The sequence below is a fragment of the Pomacea canaliculata genome, linkage group LG11 (genome assembly GCF_003073045.1).
Source record: "Pomacea canaliculata isolate SZHN2017 linkage group LG11, ASM307304v1, whole genome shotgun sequence".
In the NCBI taxonomy this organism is placed as follows: Eukaryota; Metazoa; Mollusca; class Gastropoda; order Architaenioglossa; family Ampullariidae; genus Pomacea; species Pomacea canaliculata.
The window spans coordinates 5704576-5712874 of record NC_037600.1 but is presented as its reverse complement, the minus strand read 5'-3'; positions in this window follow the sequence as shown (position 1 = coordinate 5712874).

The window sequence follows — 8299 nt, the reverse complement described above, 5'->3', positions numbered from 1 at the left end:
GGTTTGCAAGATGCGGTTTATGCGTCAGCAGCGCAATCGAATTATGGCAGCTAAGTAGTCGGCTGAGCTACCGATCTGGGAAAAACAACAGACCACAGTTTGCAAGCATTAAGAGCGACAGCTAGTACCGTTCTAGGATTAGTTTGTGTGATGTATCTAGGTATCTTGTTTTGTTCGCTGGGTCGAATCCGAATACCCAGTAAAGCTGTCTTTCTCCTTTTATTGGTGACTGGTGCTAGTTGCATGGACTCCCGTGTCATTGGTTACAAGAGTATAGAGATGTCTCAAGTTTGGACTCATAAACAGGTAAATTATACATTTAAATAGTAAAGTTGGCGACAAAGACTTCGTGATGTCGACTGCTGACGCAAGTGTGGGTGGGCTGCGACATTAGTTCTTACAATGCAGATTCACGCTATCCAACTGCATCAATTAGTAGTAATGTTGCCATCTCCACAGTTGACAAGTCTACATGAAGTTTCTAGGTGTGGATGTTTGGCTGGCGACGTTCATGAGAGCTTATTTGCTAAGGTATATCAGACGGACATTGGAAGGACGGCTTGGGAGTATGCGTGTACATGTTACTAACGAACTTAAGTTGATTGTGAATCTAGAATGACAGAAAAACATTTCGTTATCTTTTAATAACACAGCAATGAATTAAATAGTCATCCATTGAGGTCATTAACACATAATGACAATCTTTGGTAGATGCAGTCTAATCAGTTCGAACGATAGGTCCTCTTAAAAGAAATTCTCATATTAAACGCCGGGAGCGAAGGAAATTCCCTTGAGACGGAGGGACAGTAGTAAAAAGAACGACTGACATTAAGCATGAAACAGATGTGAGATTTATTTTTTAAAATGCCATATGGAACCTCAGACGCTTCAAATCACGATTACATGGAATTATTAAAGTAAACTCACGCCGGAGATGGTCTCTGTGAGATATGCTGTTTGTGGAAGTATACGTGGATGTCCCGAGGAAAGCAGCGTCTGCGGACGAGAGAGGTTGACAACTGCTGGTAGGGGGGCTGCTGATCGTGTGAGAGGAGATATATAGCATGGGAGAGAGTGAAGAAACCAACGACAGCAGCGATGCTCACATGAGCATGTGTGCAAGCTCCTCTCCATACATACATCAACGTACAGGGAACGACAGCAGCGATGCTCACATAAGGATGCAAGCCCCTCCCCCACACATACATGAAGTACAGGAGCTCCAATGCATGAAGCTCACGTGTGAACAGGTCAGTGAGGTCAGGGAGCAGGTCAGGTTGTCAACAGACTTGGACGACAGTGAAACCTCATCACCGGGAGAACGCAAGGGAATTGGCAACCTACCAACAGAAATACCGGAGTGAATTCCGTTCTCCACGTACTGACGACTAAATCACACAAACAAACACAAACACACAAACACACACATCATGAAGCCTTGACACAGACACACAAACATGAGCTTGAATACACGTCTTACATCCCCAGCAACACGCAAGGTACGGACACACAGACACACATACATAGAGAAGCACGCTACAAAATGTATAAAAACACATTTTCTCCCTCAGTTTTTCTCTCTCTACACACACACAAACACACAAAACACACAAAGACAGGATACAGTCAGGATACGACAATGGTGTCCAAGTGTCTGAGACACAGAGCTCTGGCAGCAAGCTGTGGGTGAGGACAGAGAACATCTCATGAAGCTCATCCTTACTTCTGTAGTTTACACAACGGTTATGGTGTTGTTGTGTAGCCAGGTATCTCAGGTGTGAAACACAAACTGTACTGCAGCTTTAGTATGACAGTTATTAGATATTTACAGACATTGCTTGTGTACACATCCTTATTTACTCTCTTTATTTATATTTACATTGTTATCACAGTAGGAGCCATGTTCAAATAATGAACATACAGGACAACATACTTTTTTGGACGTTAAATTAATATTCATCCTATCGTTCACACCAAACCTTACATAAATACTTCATTTGTCATTTTTAAAATCAACCTGCTGGTACATGTACAGGTGCATGACCTGTCTGTCAACAAGTCTTTGAGGTCAGGCAGCGAGCAAGGTGTCAACAGACAACAGGACCGACATCCCACCACCACGTGCATTGGCAGCGAGACAAGAATTCTCTCACATACCACACACATGCATGACCTGTCTGTCAACAAGTCTTTGAGGTCAGGCAGCTAGCCAGGTGTCAACAGACAACAGCACCGACAACATCAGACCACCACGTGAGGTCAAAGTGCACTGGGCAGCGTGACAAGAATTCACTCACATACTGTATGTATTGCATCGTCTTCTCCATTTGAACATTTGAAAAATTTTGAACATTTTATTTTAATGGCTATAAGCCGGGGCATTTTTAGCCATAACATCACAGTTTATAAAAAACACAATGACAATTTTATCTCAGTAACAAGCTCACAACAGGTGGTGACAATATAGCAAATATATGTAAATAGATACATGGCACTATGTATGTATATAAATATATATAGATTATTAAACAATGAAAATACCGTTTGAATAAATTTGCTTAAGTTAATAAGTATACGCTTGGATTTAACATTCATTAGCTGCTGAAATTTAAATTCATTTAGATGATATACAAAGTATACCGGAAGTATCGCTTTCCGTGAGGCAGTTAAAAAAGGGTGGGTACACACAAACAAATAATGAAATTCATCACCTACCTCATCTAGATTACACAATGGATATGTTCTTAAATATCTCGGTATACCGCTATATCGTAATTGTTGAATAGGGAATTTATGACAGCTTAAACTAAATTTTATTAAGTTTGATGTAAGAGCTGGTGGCAGGTCTATTAAATAGTTCTCAAAACTGAAATATTCTTTAAACATGCTGTAGGCGGTGCAAATCTCATTTGTATATATTTCTTGTTTCCATTTTTGAATAAATTGATCCTTTAGACGTTGCATTACAATGTTTTTAAAATTACAGGGAGAAAAACTACAGCCAAATTTCCAAAAAGTGGAAAGACCTAAGGAATCTAAGAGTGAACGTACATAGCTAACCCAGGAAGGTTTACATAGTGGGCTATCAGCTAGAGAATTGCACAGATGAAACAAGAGAACAGATAGTTTAGGGGTTCCAGAGTTATGTTCCATGTATAATCTATACCAAAAACACAGTAACCTACATTTTGCAAAAATTGACACAGGAAAAGTGCCCAGTTCACCCAACACCATACATGTTGGCTTGCTAGTTTTCACATTTAATAACATCTTCAAAAATCTCAGTTGCATCCTATCACAAATATCAAGAGATTCAAAAGCCCAAATTTTACTTCCATACAACAAGATAGGTTTTATACAACTGTCAAATAGGTTAATTTGAGTGTCTAAAGGCAAAGTCTAGTTGGATGGTAGAATCAGCTACCAACTTTAAATGTGAATAGAGCGCAACAATGAGAGCTTGCACGTGACTTGCCGCGAAGTGACAGGTCCTTCTAGGAATTGTAGAGAAAGTTCTGTTACTGAAAATGGATATAACTCTTTCTCCTTCTATTTTCTCCCCTTTCTACAAAGACCTAGCCTGTCGTCAGGTGGCAGGACCAGTACAAAGCCGGGAGCCGCAAAGTCGGTGGATTCCCCTTTGTTTCCTTCCCCCCTTCTCTGCACTTTACAATTGTAGATGGCTGATCCTGCTCGCTAGATCATCACATTTCAAGGTGACAAGGTTCCCCCTTCTCCCCGTCCTTCACCCTTCTCCCGGATTCCTGTTTGCCGCACGCTGACAGGTGACAGGGAAAAATATTTAGCATTTTGGCTTTGATAGCCTTTTTAATTTAAATCCGGAAGAACCAATAGTTTTGTCCCATACAAGCCTCAGAAAACCTGTTCTCCATTGGCCTATCTGCTTGAACCCACAGGGGAGGAGTCCACGATAGATGTCAGACCTTTTTGGCAGAGAGTCTGTGCCTAACCTGTCATACTCTAAAAGGAAAACCATTCCAGTTTGATTAACTGCCAGCATTATTTTTAGCTTTTGACTGTAGCCCAAACTACAAATCGTTTTGAAAGGGTGACTGCATAAATCACGTGACGCACGTGTGGCTGTGGTTGGTTCATGTGACTAGAGCCTCACGGACATAGCAAGAGGTCCACGAGTGCCTACGAGACATCAAGGTCTCTGCCTCTAGTGTGATGACTCACTCGAGATTGATATTTGTGTTTGATGTTGTCAACATTTCTGTCTGTATGTATTATTACAGGTCAAGTCACGTGACATGCTGCACGTCTACACTTTCCCCGGACACGTGCAAGCGATCACACACACGCACACACCCGCGCACCTTTACACCCTGAACGTACGGACACACACGAGACATCTATGCTCTCAAAGACCGAATAAATAATAATAATAATAATAATAATATAATAATAATAATAATAATAATAATAATAATAATCATCATCATCATCATCATCATCATCATCATCATCATCATCATCACAACAGGTGTATAAAGTCTCAGCACAAACACGAGCGAGGTGAGCATGAAGTACACATCAGAAGACAAAGACGGTCAGTGATGAGGGAGATGAAGTAGCACTAACACTATCGGCAGCATAGACTAATCAAGAGACAAAGAAGGAGGAAGGGAGAGAGTGAAGGAGCGGTTTAGTTGCTGTAAGTGGACTGTGTTCAGCAGTCGTGCTCCGATAAACGGTTTGTGCTTAGTGCTCTGTTATAAGGCTTTAATAGCCGACAAGTAACGGACATATGATTGGCTTCCTCTTTGTGTTTTCTGTCTTTGATTATATTCCGTATTGGTACTGTTATTTATTCTTTCAATGTTCATTTATCATTCGTTTGTTTTCCTGTCCATGTCTCATTCATGTTGTTAGCCGCTTGTAGCATACTCGTGACGAGTGTAAGCATGAGCTTTACAAATGTTGTATTACTATTATTATATTTGACATAGTTCTTCTACATATGTAGTCCATGACTTTTCATGTTGTACATGAATCACTTCCCACATTCTATAAAAGTGATGTCCACCATTACAGACATGTTGTGCTGGGGATGATGACAATGGAACCAGTTGGTCGTTGTGCCGGACAACATTGTCAGACATTATAAGAAAATACACTTGCCAAGAGCATCTACATTCCATGTATGTGGTCAAAGTTCAAAAAGCCGCTTGTCCTGCAGGAAACGATCTTGTCTTTGTGTGTCCACAGTGTCCTGCTTCTGTTGACGAGTGTTGCCGTCCACATAACAGAGAAATATCACTGTCTAATGTCTAGAAACGATATTTCAGTGGATATTCCCTGCCACTGTTGTACGGAAGGTGATGAGCAGGTTGACAGAAAAACTTGGGTCTGAAGACAGGCAGGATGAGAACAAGGTCGCCTAACCCAGAGGAAGACCATCATTAAGGTTCGATTTCTGTTTTGTCGAAGTGACTTTTCTATGATATTGCCAACGTGTGAACTTTGGTAACAACTGTCTGTGCGACTTGTATTCATGGTCTGACAGGGAGAATTCACAGCGATTTCAATGACCCCAACATACTAGTCCACACAACACGAGACTTGCCATCACAAACCCACGTGTGCGGCCTGCTGCACTTTGGCGACTCAACACAATCTTTGTATGTCTTTGAGGTTGCCATAGCAATGGCTTACATGATACTCAAAACTCCTGAAGGATGCAACTGTGACGAAATGGCTGGTCACGTGTTGGCAGATTACCTTTCCCAGGTACGTCCCACCTGAAGTCACATTGTCACACTGACCCCAAGACCCCGTGTGACGTCAGGAGTCACGTGCTGAGGGAACTGGAACACTGGTGGCAGCGAAGTGTGGCTGGGGCTGGACCTGACAGTCACATGAGTTCACAGGTGTACAAGAGTCTGGTAGCCAGGTGACTACTAAATAAGATGATAGTCTTCAGATCTTTCTAAAAGAAGTGTATACTGATAACAAGGTTAGTTTCTTCTTGAGCGCTGTCAATTATTTGCCCTGAGGACTTTCATTTAGTCTCAACTGCAATGTTTAAAAAACACTTTAATGGTTCAAAGTGTATCATGACAATGACTAACCCGTGCACTTAACCGTTACAATCTAGTAGTAAAAGGCGATTTCGCATAAGAAGACGTAGTTTACTACATCTGTAGTAAAGAAGCTAGATCATGGTCTTTAATTTATTGTAATCAAACATATAGGAAACCTACTAAATCAAATAAAAATTTTTAAAAATACAGAAAGCAAAGAATCCTAAATTAAATGAAGTAAATGACACTAAATGACAGACAGCAGATTCAGTTCTCGGGGGCTATAACAAACACATACGATACATCATGCTCCACTTCAAAATACAAAAGTCTCGATAGAGTTTCCCTTCCGTTGATTTCTTCACTTTTCCCACAATCATGTGAATGACTTGAGCGCACAAAATAAACCAATCAGCGAGTGCCATCATTCAGAGCACCTTTGTACCCAATCGATGAAGTCTCTTGTGAAATGTGATTAAAGCTGGTTTGTTCCACCCGATTGTATCACTGTGTCAACTTTCTATAATTGCGATATTTCTTTGTGATTGTTCTATGCATGAAGTATTAGGTCATTAGTAAATATTGGTGTTTTTCTTGTACACACTTCTGCAGTAGGAAATATTTACGGTTCCTAAAATTATACAATAGTTTGTTTGTGTGTGTGTGTGTGTGTGTGTGTGTGTGTGTGTGTGTGTGTGTGTGTGTGTGTGTGTGTGTGTGTGTGTGTGTGTGTGAATAAACTGTGATATTATTGCATTCCTTAAATCAGAATATACTATTCACAAGGCCACCTGGACTTCACCAGATGAACATAAAAACACCCAGATCGATCACATCAATATTACTCGCCAGTTTAGAAGGCGTCTGATGGATGTCAGAGTAAAGCAAGGCGCAGATGCATCCACGGACCACCAACTGCTTGTGGCAACCATGAAGATAAAGCTGAGGTCCTTCCATGACACACCAGACAGACCACACCACAAATTCAACATGAAGTTCTTTAGAGACCGTAGAAAACAAGAGCAGTTCAACTGCGAAGTTAAAAACAAGTTTGAGACATTGGAGGGACTCATGGAAGAAACAGTAGCCAACCACTGGACAGGATTGCAAGAGACCTGAAAGACTTCCTGCACACACGTTCTAGGGAAAAAAGGAAAAGCAGCACAAGGAATGGCTAACTCTAAGGACCTGGAAAAAGATAGAAGAAAGGAAAGAGCTGAAGCAGAAGACCAACCAATGTCAAGACCAGCAGGAAAGAGAAGAGCTCAGAGCAAAGTACTGGGAGATAAACAGAGAAGTGAAGAATAGTGCAAGAGACGACAAGAGACTGACTCGGTGTGTTGCCATGATGTACTGCTGTCTGAGCTCACTGGCATTGTTATTGTAATCAAGCAAATTCGCAAAGATTTAAATAAACAAACGTCTGAGCACTGCTTTACGACTGTAAAGGATGCGACTGTTTTGCTGGCTTCCCTTTCTGATCTTGAGTAATGTTCATGGAGAGCTGGAATTTCTTTCTTATTGCTTTCCGCGCGCACCTCGTACATCCTAAGGTGTCTCCTCTTTGTACAAGTGATCACAAAGTAGTTCCATTGTGTACTGTTTTATTTTTACTTTTTATTTTATTCTACAGAGCTCATGGCGTCCTCTCTACTACGTGCCTGCGCCTGCGTGAAGATGACGTCATCACGGGCACGCGACAAGTAACTCATAATGTGACCTCTGCCCCCAGCCCGATCACGTGTGGCTGCACGTGCAGGGACTTTGACTGGTGCTCCGTCTTTGTAGCAGATGACCTGGCGCGAACGTGCGATTTGTGGGATCTTCCGAGAATCTCGCTGAACCTCTCATCAACTTTCCCGCATTCCAGCTACTGGGAGATGCTGGCCATCAGTGGTATGTGTAGACTTGTAGAGTGAGACTGTGTGTGGTGAGTTTTGTTCTTGTGCGGTCTCAATATGACAATATGACATTGAGTCAACGGAGAGTCCATCGAAGGAATAATTTTCATGTAACCTTGCACTACAGAGATTGTAAGTTTCGTTTACATGTAGTTATTAGTTTACAACTCAGATAGTCTGTAGTAAATATTATGTTCGGGTTTACTTAAAATGACATTTCATAAGGTCAGAGTTGAGTTTACTTAAAATGACATTTCGTAAGGTCAGAGTTGAGTTAAAAAAAAAACCCACCGACGGCAACATTGGGATTCTCTCTCTGAAAAGCTTGGCGGTTAAAAGAACTCATGTACT